A 12,142-nucleotide genomic window follows, 5' to 3' on the forward strand; every position below is an offset into this window, starting at 1 on the left:
TGATGGAGGAGAGACAAAGAAGGAGGGAAGAGAAAGAGTTGAAGGAGGTTGGATGAGGGAGGAAGGATGAGGGACTAGGGAGGAGAGACTAGGGAGGACAGATGAGGGAGGAGAGTTGAAGAAAGAAGGATGAGGGAGGAGAAAGGAAGGAGGAGAGAGGAGGGAGGAGAGGGGGAGGAGGGGTGGTTGGAGGGATGTTAGAGGAAGTATGAAGAAAGAGGGATGAGGGAGGAGAAATGAAGGAGGAGGGATGAGGGAGCAGTGGGACAAGAAGAGAGGAGGAGGGAGGGATGACAGAGACAAGATGAGGAAGGAGGTATGAGGGAGGAGAGAGGAGTGAGGAGAGAGGAGAAATGAGAGAGGAGAGAGGAGGGAAGAAGGATGATGGAGGAGGTATGTGGTAGGATGGATGAGAAAGGAGGAAGGAGGGAGGATTATGAGGGAGGAGGAAGAAGAGAGGAGAGAGGAGGGAGGAGAGGGGGAGGAGAGAAAAGGAAGGAAGATGAGGGAGGAGAGAGGAGCGAGGAGGAATGAGGTCAGATGAATATGAAAGGAGAAATGAGGGAGGAGGGAGGAATGATGGAGGAGGGATGAGTGAAAGAGATGAAGGAGGAGAGAAGAGGGAGAAGGTGTGAGGGAGTGGGGATGAGGAAAGAGGGAGAAGAGAGGAGAAATTATGATGGAAGGAAGACGAAATAGGGTTAAGGGAAGAGGGATGATGAGAGAATAGGGAGAAGGAGAATGAATGGGGAGCAGGGAGGAGATATGAGGGAGGAAGGAGGACAGAGGAGGGAGGAAGGAAGAGAGGTGAGGGAGTAGAGAGGAGGGAGGAGGGAGTTGTGTAGAAGAATGAGAGATGAGAGGTGACAAAGGTGAATGAGGGTGGATTAAGAAGAGATGAAGGAGTAGGGATGAGGTAGGAGATAAGCAGAGGTGAGGGAGGAGATAGGAGGAAGAGGGATGGGGAGAAAAGAGGAGGGATAAAGGAAGGGATATGAGGGAGGAGGGATGTTGTAGGAGTGATCTGGTAGGAGCGATGAGGTGAGAGAAAAGAAGGAGAAGAAAGGAGGGAAGAGGCAGGAGTGTTCAGGGACCAGAGATGTGACAGTTGGGAGGAAAGAGGAGGGATGAGTGAGGAGGAATGAGGCAGGAGAATTCAGGGAGGACAGATATGAGAAGACAAGGGAGGGAGAAGGGAGGAGAAATGAGACAGGAGATATGAGGGAGGAGGGAGGAGAGATTAGGGAGGAGGAAGGAGGCAGGAGAGATTAGGGAGGAGGGAGGAGGCAGTAGTGATGAGGGAGGAGGGAGGAGGAATGAGACAGGGAATTTCAGTGAAGAGAGATTTGAAAGAAGAGGGGAGGGAGGAGGGAGCATAGATGAGGGAGGAGATATTAGGGAGAAAGGAGGAGGTATGAGAGAGGGGAGGAGGGATGAGTGAGGAAGATGAGGAAGGAGGGAGGAGATATGAGGGAGGAGGCATGTGGGAGAAGAGACCAGGGAGGAGGGTTGAGGGAGGAGGGAGGAGAAATGACAGAGAAGGGATGAGTGTTCAGTCAGGAGGTAGGTGGGAAGATGAAGGAGGTAGAATGGATGAAGGAGGAGAAATGAGAGAGAAGGGAAGAGGGAGGAGATATGAGAGAGTAGGGAGAAGGAATGAGGAAGGAGGGATGAAGTAAGAGAAATGATGGAGGAGTGATGAAGGAGGAGGGATGAAGTAGTAGAGATGATGAAGGAAAGATGGACGACAAGATATGTGCAAGGAGGTATGAGGAAAGTACGATGAGGGAGGAGAGAGGAGAGATGAGGAAGGAGAGATGAGGGAGGAGGGATGAAGAAATAGGAAAGAAAGAGAAGGATGACGGTGGCGGGAGGATGGAGTAGTGATGATGGAGGAAGGAGGACGGAGAAGGAATGAGGGAGGAGGAGAAGGGAAGGGAGGAGAGAGGAGGGAAGAGAGGTATGAGAGAGAAGAGAGGAGAGCGGAGGGAAGAGGGATGAGGAAGGATGTATAAGGGAAGATGGATAAGAGAGGGGGAATGAGAGAGGATTATGAGAGAAGATGGAGAAGAAAGGAGAGATGAGGGAGGAGGGTATAGAGAGGAGGTAGGAGAGATTAGAGAGAAGGGAGGAGGTAAGAGGGATGAGGGAGGGGAGATGAGGAAGGAAAGGTGAGAGAGGAGAGAGGAGGAAGAATGATGGATGAGGAAATGAGGTCAGATGAACATGGGAGGATAAATAAAGGAGGGGTCATGAAGGAGAGATGAGGGAGGAGGGATAAAAGAAGAGTGAAGAGGGGGAAATCAGAAGATTGGGAGGAGAGATGAGGGAGAAGGGATGATTGATGAGGGACAAGGGAGAGGGGAAAAGGGAGGAGATATGAGACCTGCACATTATCTCTCTCTCTGAAGAAGTTCTAACTCTAAATGTGAAACTTAAACACTGGGACTATAAGAATACTGGCAGGAAGGCAGGCAGGTTGGCAGGTAAAACATCAACACACACAGTATAAATAACAAAGTAAAAACCAACAACAAGAACAATTCAGCAACAAGCTAGAGGGAGAGACAAGAAGGCTAACAGCCAACTCAGCACCATTGCACAGAGCCAGGGACTGTGATCAGGGTCAGGGACAGGGAGAAGCCGCTGCAGCACCACAGTAGTAGTAATCACAGTTTAAGAAATGCGCATTAAATATAAAAGTACACACAGAGAGACTCAGCACCAATCTATGTAAATTCCCAGTGCCACAGAAGTCACCTTCGCTCTTTGACACTGCTAGATTTCTGTGTAGGTCTCACTGTTTCTCTATATAAAAGCAACAGTTTTTTTCTTTCTTCTTTAGGTTTTATATTTTTTATTCTATATTTATTCTTTCCTTTAAAGATTTATTTATTTATTATGTATGCAGCATTCTGCTTGCATGTATGCCTGCACGCACACCAGATCTTATTATAGATGGTTATGAGACACCATGTGGTTGCTGAGAATTGAACTCAGGACAAGCCAGTGCTCTTAACCTCTGAGCTGTCTTTCCCTCCCCTAAATTTATTCTTTATTGTACATGTAGTTTAATTTTCAGAATCTCTCTCATCCCCCCTGTGTATGTGTGTGTGTGTGTGTGTGTGTGTGTGTGTGTGTGTCTGTGTGTGTGACAGAGGATCTCTAGGTGTGATGTGTCTTTCTCCCGTCCCCGCTTTCTGTGTGGGGGTGTTTGAAACACAGTTCAAAATGTTCCAGGAGCTGTTTGGCCTAGGACTTGGCTGTTGAACTCATCAAAATGAAGCCCACCATGAGGATGGCAGCTGCCATGGCTCCAGATCTCACTAATATGGAAGCAGCCTTGTGACATACTTTCCGAGGCCCATTTTTGTTCTCTGTATACTAGCCTCTCCACAGCACCAGAATCTAAACCCAATTTGCATATGCAACTCTTAATCTACACAGTACCCTCTCCTCTCTTTAAAAAAGTACAACTCCCTATCTTTAAAAAAAATAAAGACAGGAAAGGAAAAAGAAGAGGAAGGGTACAGCCAAGTCTCCAAAGTGAGTTCCGGGACTACACAGAGCAACCCTTGACTGCACAGAAAACACATACACAAAACACAAAAAACAAACAAACAAACAAAACAAAACAGAATTCCAGCACTTGCAAGGCAGAGCAGGAACTAGGCCATAGGTCACCAATTCCAAAAATAAGACTATGGAGTCCCCTACCCAAGGAATTAACCTGGAGAAAATCCAGTAATATTTAACCACCACCCCTAGCAATGGCTAATCAGTGAAATACCTGGAATGGAGCTTATCAGGTGTTCTTTACAATAGGATGAGTAAAACAATTACGTTTTTGCTTGACTCTCTGGGCAAACCATTTCCTCTGGGCACTGATAAATACCAATCAATCATAAAACTGCCAACTGGAATTTCCCAAACCTTGCTGTAACACTAAATAGAAACTCTCCTCCCCCTGAGCTTGGGGCTCTACTCTCAACCACTGCATCAGTGAGGGTATGGGCCCAAACTCCAGCTTGTAACAAAAACACCCTACTGCACCTGCATCAGTATCGGCGACTTGGTGGTCTTTGGTACAAGATGTGACTGTGACCAGTCTGTAATCTAGTAAGCTGGAGGGCATATCAGTAAAGAAAATACCTAAAAACAACGTCATTCTTACAGTCTCCATTTAAGGTGCTTTGTTTCTGCTTTATCTTTCATTAAAAAAAAAAAAAAAAGTAACAAGTCATGTGGTGATCTGGTCATGCCTTGTTAAAACTACAGAAGGCTAAAATAATATAGAATGTCTTCGTGTTCATATAAAAAAAACTAAACAGGAAACTGACAAGGGGTTTCTCCACTAAAAGATGAGTGTACTTCATTCTCCTACTATTATCCATCACTATTAAAGTTTTTATTTCTTGTAAAGCTGAAAACAACATTCACTAGAAATTTTCTGGGGTTGCTTTGTATATAATTCTCCGTGAATCGCTCTGACTAACCTGGACCCAAATCTTGGATACATACACCTCAATTCAGGGAAAAAAGAGCAAAGTTCACTAATCTAATCCCCCACTCTCATCCCCAGGTCTGCTGCAGCCTCCTTTCCCTCTTTACCCATTTCCAATGGATCACACAGATCTTCCCCTATAAACTTCCTTCCTCTTACCTATTGCTCTCAGGCTACAACTTCATCAGTCAGTCTGTGATAACCCACAGCCTATTCAGACCAGAGAATTAAGTAGGCTAATTGCAAATCTTCACCTTTTCCTCATTCCACAAAGTCCAATCTCCTAGTCTCATCCCTAAACTCTATATCAGAGTTTCTGTTGTGGCTTTTCCAATCTCTGTCTCTGCCTCTTTCTCATTTTACCTGAATCCACCAGTTTCCTACCAGATGACACACATCCTCTACACCATCCTAAAACCCAGAGAGGAAACAGAAAACAAAGAACAAGCACCAAAACGACAATGATAAAACCAGATATCAGATATCAGCAGCTAGAATTACAATCTTCCCAATCCCAGATGCCTACAAGCCAGCATAAAAACACAACCAATACCAGCCAAGGCCATATGTCTCTGCTAGAGCCCATCAACAGTACCACAGAAAGCTCTGAATATTCCAACATGACTGAAGCACAAGAAAAAAAGACCTTAAAATAACCTTTACAAATATGATAGAGGTCCTTAAAGAGAAAATTAATAAATCCTTTCAAGAAATCTGTGAAACCACAAACTGTGGAGGGAAATTAATAAAACACAGTTGAAGAGCTGAAAATGAAAACAGAATAAATAAAGAAAACCTAAACTGAAGGAATTTCTGGAAATAAAAAAAAAAAAAGGTAAAAATTCAAATAGAAACTTCAGAGGCAAACTTCACCCGCAGAATACAAGAGATGGAATTAGAGAATCTCAGGCATTGAAGACATAATAGAAAGAGTAGATACATTACTCAAAGAAAATGTTAAATAAAAAAAAGAAAAAGAAAAAAGAAAGAAAATCCAGTTACAAAACAGCCAATAAATCTAGGATATTAAAAATACAAAGAATATTTCCAAAAAAATTATAGAAGAAACTGTCCTTACCCTAAAGGAGAGGCTTATCAAAGTAAAAGAAGCAGACAGAATACCAAATAGACTAGACTAGAAAAGAAAATTCTCTTGGCATTATAATAGCCAAAACATTAAACCTACAAAACCAAACAACATTCTCTAGATTCTTAAAACCTAAACTCCTATATCCTTAGACCCTACATAAACTCCATTATCTTTCTATCCAGCTATTCACCATAAGACATAGATAGTTAACATGAAGCCTGTAAGCAAGGCAACCCTGCTTGCCTTTTTTTAAATAGAAGACCTAGTACCTGGTAATTTTAACTAACTAATAAATTAACCAATACACTAACAATGGATCTAACTATCTGCTCTTTAGCTGCAAGGCTACCATTATCTTAGCTTAGCCATCAATGTAATCAGAGACCTGAGAAGGATAAATATGTGCCAATTCATGGACCAATCAAAATGACAGTGACAACTAGTCAGTCCACCACTCTAGGAAGCTGTTCCTGGATCCTGTGGTCTCATGGCATCATGAGCAGGGTAGTCCAGCCATCAGGCACAGAAGATGAGAGACTGTTTCTGAGGAGAAAAAAACGAGAGAATCACCTCACCTCGCCCTTAGCCACATGAAATAATGACTCTCCAGGTGTCCACAGTTTTGTCCACAGTTTAGGCTGGGCCCTAGCAGTGGGCTAGTTGGGGCAGTCTTGCCCAGTGGTTAGCATACCATAATCCAGAGTCGCATTGTGCCCAAATCTTCTTGGAGAGCTTGGGGGAGCTCCTGCCAGGATTTTGGGACTCTCTGTCACAATAAGCTTACAAATGTTAAAATTCCATATTCATCAGATCTCTGATAAGCTTGAGGGCCAGCATATCTGAATTATTCTTTATCTCTCTTTTATTTTTTTTTTATTCTAAATTGCATCCTATGAAATAGAATGTCATAATCTCTAATTCTGGCATATTCCTTAAATAAATGTTTTAAAACCATATTTATCTCAAGTAGGTCTACATAGGCAAACTTTATAATTACCCATCTTAGACTTAACTTTAAAAACATAAACAAAAGACTAGATAAAATTCATTCTTATAACTAACTGCAGTCATCAGCATAACTTCAAATATCTTTCTGAAATAAAATCAAAGCAAAACTTTCAATCAGATACAATATATAGAAGGGCTAGAAAATCTTGCTCCTCCTATCATTCTGCATTAAGACTGAACAGCAAAAATAAAAATAAAGCATAAAGGACAAAAGTTTTGTTTAGCACTAAATGGAGAACTAAACACAGCTAACAACCTTAGCAGAGATGGACAATTCTAGCCATTTCAAACCTATCGGCCAGAAAAAAAAAAAGCAATAAATCATTATATAGGAACTGGCAACCAGACATATATTTTGTAATAATTAATAATGACTTGAATATAACCCTGTATAAACCTGGGAAAAGAGCATAAGAAAACATTTTGTATTGAAGAAACACCAGCCTTTTAAACAAAGAGCAGCATATCTTATACCCTTTATAACATGTTATATAACTTCAGGTTAAGCTTTTTCCAGCTCCATTTTTTTTTTTATTTAACAAGACATTTTTTTTCAGACCATATAAAAGTTTTCATCAGAACCCTTTTTATTGTTTTATCATTCTGACATAATACATTATAAAAACTGCAATTTTCTTAATTGGCTCAAACAGTATGGCTTTGTTTCATTTGGTAAAATTAACAAAATAAATATCAAAGTCTTTTGTCCTCCCCCAAATGATTGAGAAACTGTTCCAAGTTCCCTGTTAGAATGCCCAAGGTCATTGTCTAAAATGCCTGATAAACTTAAAAATATTTCATAGCCTTAAACATAATTATTTAAACCTGTTTTTGCAATATCAAAATAAGGTACCATTTTAAGGAATGAACTCACAAAGTATAAAAGTCAAAACCAAATTTTATTAATGCAAACAATTCAGTACTTTTAAAATCAATATCAAGTGTATTATTTTGATGTTGGCTGCCAGCAAAAAAAAAGTTCTTATATAAAAACATATGGAGGTACAGTTTTAAAATTTTATATAAACAGTTTCAAAAATTATTTTTATAAACCTAGTTTTTAAGCTAGAATAGAAATTATATAGTCTTAATATATTTAATAATCAATAATCAGACATCAAAATATATAAAACATAGTAAACTTATATATTCAAAACAAACAGACAAAACTATAAAACTTATTTTTACTCCCTTCAGCTGTAATTGCAAAGGAGGAACATCTTGCTACCTGTTGAATCCAATTTTTATGATCATAGAGGCTTGAAGCTTTTTTATCCGAGAAGCTGATGTTGCCCCTTTAAGAGCTGTCCACTTGCACAGAAGCCTTAAACATTTCTCAAAACCAATTTTATCCACTTCAGCAGTACCATCAGTCTTAAGGTTGGGTACTATAGGGGCTGGCATCCCATATATAATCTGAAAGGGAATTAAACCTAGCTGGTAAAGGGAATTCCCAACCCTATAAAGGGAAAAAGAGAGGAACATCACCCAGTCAGGGCCACTCTCCAAGGTCAATTTTGTTAAGTTCTCATTTAATGTTCTATTTATTTTCGCTATCTGTCTTGAACTTTGGGGACTATATGCACAATGCAATCTCCAATTTGCCCCAATCACCTTAGCTACATTCTGACTTATTTTTGACAGAAATGCTGGTCCTCAGAGCCAGGACCTTAGTCTGGGACCTTGGTCCCTTTTGGGGGCAATTTCTGACCCTATGATCTTCCTTCTTGCAGTATGCACACTGGTTTTTACCCAGTGGTGGTTTGCATCATCCTTAGAGTCCTTTGTCTTGGGCTATCCACTGAAGTTGGCGCTTCCTTTCTCTGGAGTCAGAAACATTGTTGGCCAATAGGACCCTTGCCAGATCCCAGTTCAAAGTCTTTCCTGTCTTCAACTGCTTTCTCTCAGAAATGTCCCTGTTATTGTACACTCTCTCAGCTACTTGGACTAAATCTTGCAATGTCATCTGTCCTTTTCTTTCCTGTTTCTGTAATTTTTTTTCTTATGTCTGGAGTGGACTGGTTAATGAAAGCCAAAGCAACCGTACCTTATGTTCAGGTTTTTCTGAATCTACATGAGTATATCTGTGAAAGGCTTTATTAATTCTTTCCAGGAAGGTGGCTGAACTTTCATCCATTCCCTGTCTGACATCATATACCTCAGCCAAATTAGTGGGCCGTGTTGTGGCAGCCTTGAGACCTGCCAAGAGAGCCTGGTGGTAGACTAGGAGACGTTCCCTACCTTCAGCTGTGTTATAATCCCAATTGGGCCTCTTGTAGGGAAAGTAATCATCAATATGGGCTTGATCTGTGGTTATGACTCCTGTAGTATCTGGGACATTTTTGCGCATTTCTGAAATAATACGTCTGCTCTCCTCTCTGGCAGACAAAACTTTTAAAAGCTGCTGACAATCATCCCAGGTGGGCTGGTGGGTGAAAATAACAGTTTCAAAGAAATCAATCAAATCTCTAGAATTGTCAGAGAACTTGTCATTCTGAGTTCTCCAGTTATCTGGTTCCCCAGAAGGAGAGGCTGCCCAATGGCTCTGGGTCCTTGGTGCTGAGCCAGATGGTCGTTCCAACCTGGATAAAGGAGCCAGAGCTGGCTGAGGAGTGGGAGGAGGATGGGGTGGAAAAACTATTTCCATGGGAATCCCATCCTGCAAAACAGAGTAAGGGGGGGTGTGAGGGAACCAGGGCAGTGGCATCTGGTTTAGGTGGGCCTGTGGAAGGAGGATTGTTAGTGGGGGTCAGAAAGGGTTTAATCCATGGAGGTGGATGAATCATTAGGTCTTTCCAAACTACAATATATAGTACTTGGTCTGGGTGCCCACATGTTTTCTGAAAGATCCCATTTTCCACCACAAGGATGGTGGGAAAGCTCCTTCTGGTGGCCAGTCCACATTGAAGGTGGGCCATTCTGAGCTGTAAAAAAATCATCATTTTTCCTTTCCTCACATTAACTGAAATACTGTGAGCTCTAATCTTAACTTCTCCAAAATGAGTCAGAACCAAGTCAAAGGGTTTAGAAGCATTCTATCCCATATTGTCAGTCAGTCTTTTCATCAGAAGAATTCAGGAAAATGCAAAGAAAGAGGACAATTTCAATAAACAGTAAGTCACACAAAAAAGGAGCCGGCCATCTCAGGCAAAAGTGAAACTAAAGACAATAAATCACAGCCTGTACCTGGACTAATATCCTGGGACAAAACTGAAATCACAGAAACCAAAACAGCCACAGTTTTGAACAAAAGTAGAATCAAGCACTCTCAAGTAGACGGAAAACTACAAACAATTAATCACAGAAATGAAACAGTAACCCCGGCACAACACCAAGAAAAAGACAATTAAGCATACACAAGGACAAGGTAAAAGCAAAAACCTGGCTTTTCCTGGAATTCTCTGCCACAGAAGTTCAAGAAAGGCTAAAACTGATCCCCATTCCAGCTTCCCTGCCACAGAAATTCCAGAGGGGTAAACTAACAAGGTCAAAAATGTCTTTTTGACCCCAGTGGCTTTGGGCCCCTGGCATGGCTGCCTTACCCAAGTCTTGTCACTTCTATAGGCACCTCAAGGCTTTTCTGATCAATGAACAGAAACAAACACTTAAAGCATATGGACAACACAAAGGACATTTACCCACGGGATTAAGCTCTCCAGGTCGGGAGTTCAAGAGGTCTCAAATCATCCTCGGGAGAAGAGCCTCCAAATGTAATGCCAGGTTCACAGGACCCTCAGAGACCACCAGGAGATGATCGAGTTCAATTGCTCTCATAATAAAGCTCTCTTGCTATTGCATTGAATCATCTCCTGGTGGTCTCTGAGGGTCCCGTGAACCTGGCATTACAGTGGCTCAGTAGTTAAGCACAAACTGTCTGCTCTTCCCAAGGTCCCAGAGTAAACTCTCAGCATCCATATGGCAGCTCAGGACAGCCCTGTGCCTTCAGTTCCAGGTCATCTGACACCTTTTCTCCAACGCACATAAAATAAAAATCCATAAGTAAATAAATTCAAAAAGAACTAGAGAAAATCTTCAATGCCTGAGAAAAACTGCTGTGGCAACGACTTGATATAAAAGACAGCCAGCTAGGACTACAGCACAACACTGACATACAGAGACATTGTCTCAAAATCTTGTCTTAACAAAACAAGAAATAAAATTAAAACATAGGCCGGGCATGGTTTACAGCAAATGACTGTAATCCCAGAACTCAGGGATTCAGAAGCAAGGGCATCTCTGTGAGTTCCAGGCCAGCATGGTCCATAAAACCAATGCTACCAAGGCCTGAAACAGACAAACAAACAAACACAAAACAAAAATAAACAAAAAACAAAAAATAAATAAATAGAATGGATGAATGAATAAATAAATAAAACAAAATAAAATAAACATTGAGTTAAAGTCTGTCTGTGCTAGTGGTGGCAGTATAGGCCTGCACATTATCTACCTCTCTGAACAAATTCTAACTCTAAATGTGAAACTTGCACACTGGAACTGTAAGAATACTGGGAGGAAGGCAGGCAGGTTGGCAGCCAAAAACATCAGCAAACACAACATAAATAACAAAGTCAAAACCAACCAAACAAGAACAATTCAGCAACAAGCTAGAGAGAGAGAGAGACAAGAAGGCTAACAGACCCAGGGACTGGTCTAGGAAGAAGGAACTGCAGCAACACCATAGTAGTAATAACAGTTTAAGAAATGCACTTTAAGGTACTAGAGAGATGTCTTAAATGTTAAGAGCACTGGCTGCTCTTCTAAAGGTCATGAGTATAATTCCCCGCAACCACATGGTGGCTCACAACCATCTATAATAAGATCTGGGTCCCTCTTCTGTCCGGCAGGTATACATGCAGGCAGAACACTATATACATGATAAATAAATAAATCTTTAAAAAAAAGAAATGCACATTAAATATAAAAGTACACAGAGACTCAACACCAATCTATGTACATTCCCAGGACCAGAGAAGTCTCCTTTACTCTTTGATATTGCTAGATTTCCATGTAGGTCTCACTGTTTCTGCTATATAAAAGCAACAGCAACAATAATTTAAAATAATTTGGAGTAGCTCATTGCTGTCATGGCAATGCTCTGGAAAAAGTCTTGAGGCCAGGCAGTAAGATAATGTGTCCAGAGATGAAAGCATAAGAGGATTGATAGAGCTTTCCGAATCTCAGCTCAGAAGTGTCTCTAACTCCAGCTCCAAGGGAACTGATACCCTCACACAGACATACTGCATACAAAACAAAAACAAAAAAAAAATAAAATGAATGAAAAATAAAAATAAATGAAATGTGGATTTACTTTTTAAATTTTTACTTATATTTTTATAAAATATAATTTATTCTCTTTGTATCCCCACTGTAGCCCTCTCCCTCATCCACTCCTAATCCCATCTTCCCTCCCTCATCTCCTTCCATGCCCCTCCCCAAGTCCACTGATAGGGGAAGCCATCCTCCCCTTCCCTCTGACCCTAGCCTATCAAGTCTCATCAGGACTGTCTGCATTGTTTTCCTCTGTGGCCTGGTAACTCTTC

This window comes from Psammomys obesus, unplaced genomic scaffold (assembly GCF_907164565.1).
Source record: "Psammomys obesus unplaced genomic scaffold, mPsaObe1.curated_primary_1811, whole genome shotgun sequence".
Taxonomy (NCBI): Eukaryota; Metazoa; Chordata; class Mammalia; order Rodentia; family Muridae; genus Psammomys; species Psammomys obesus.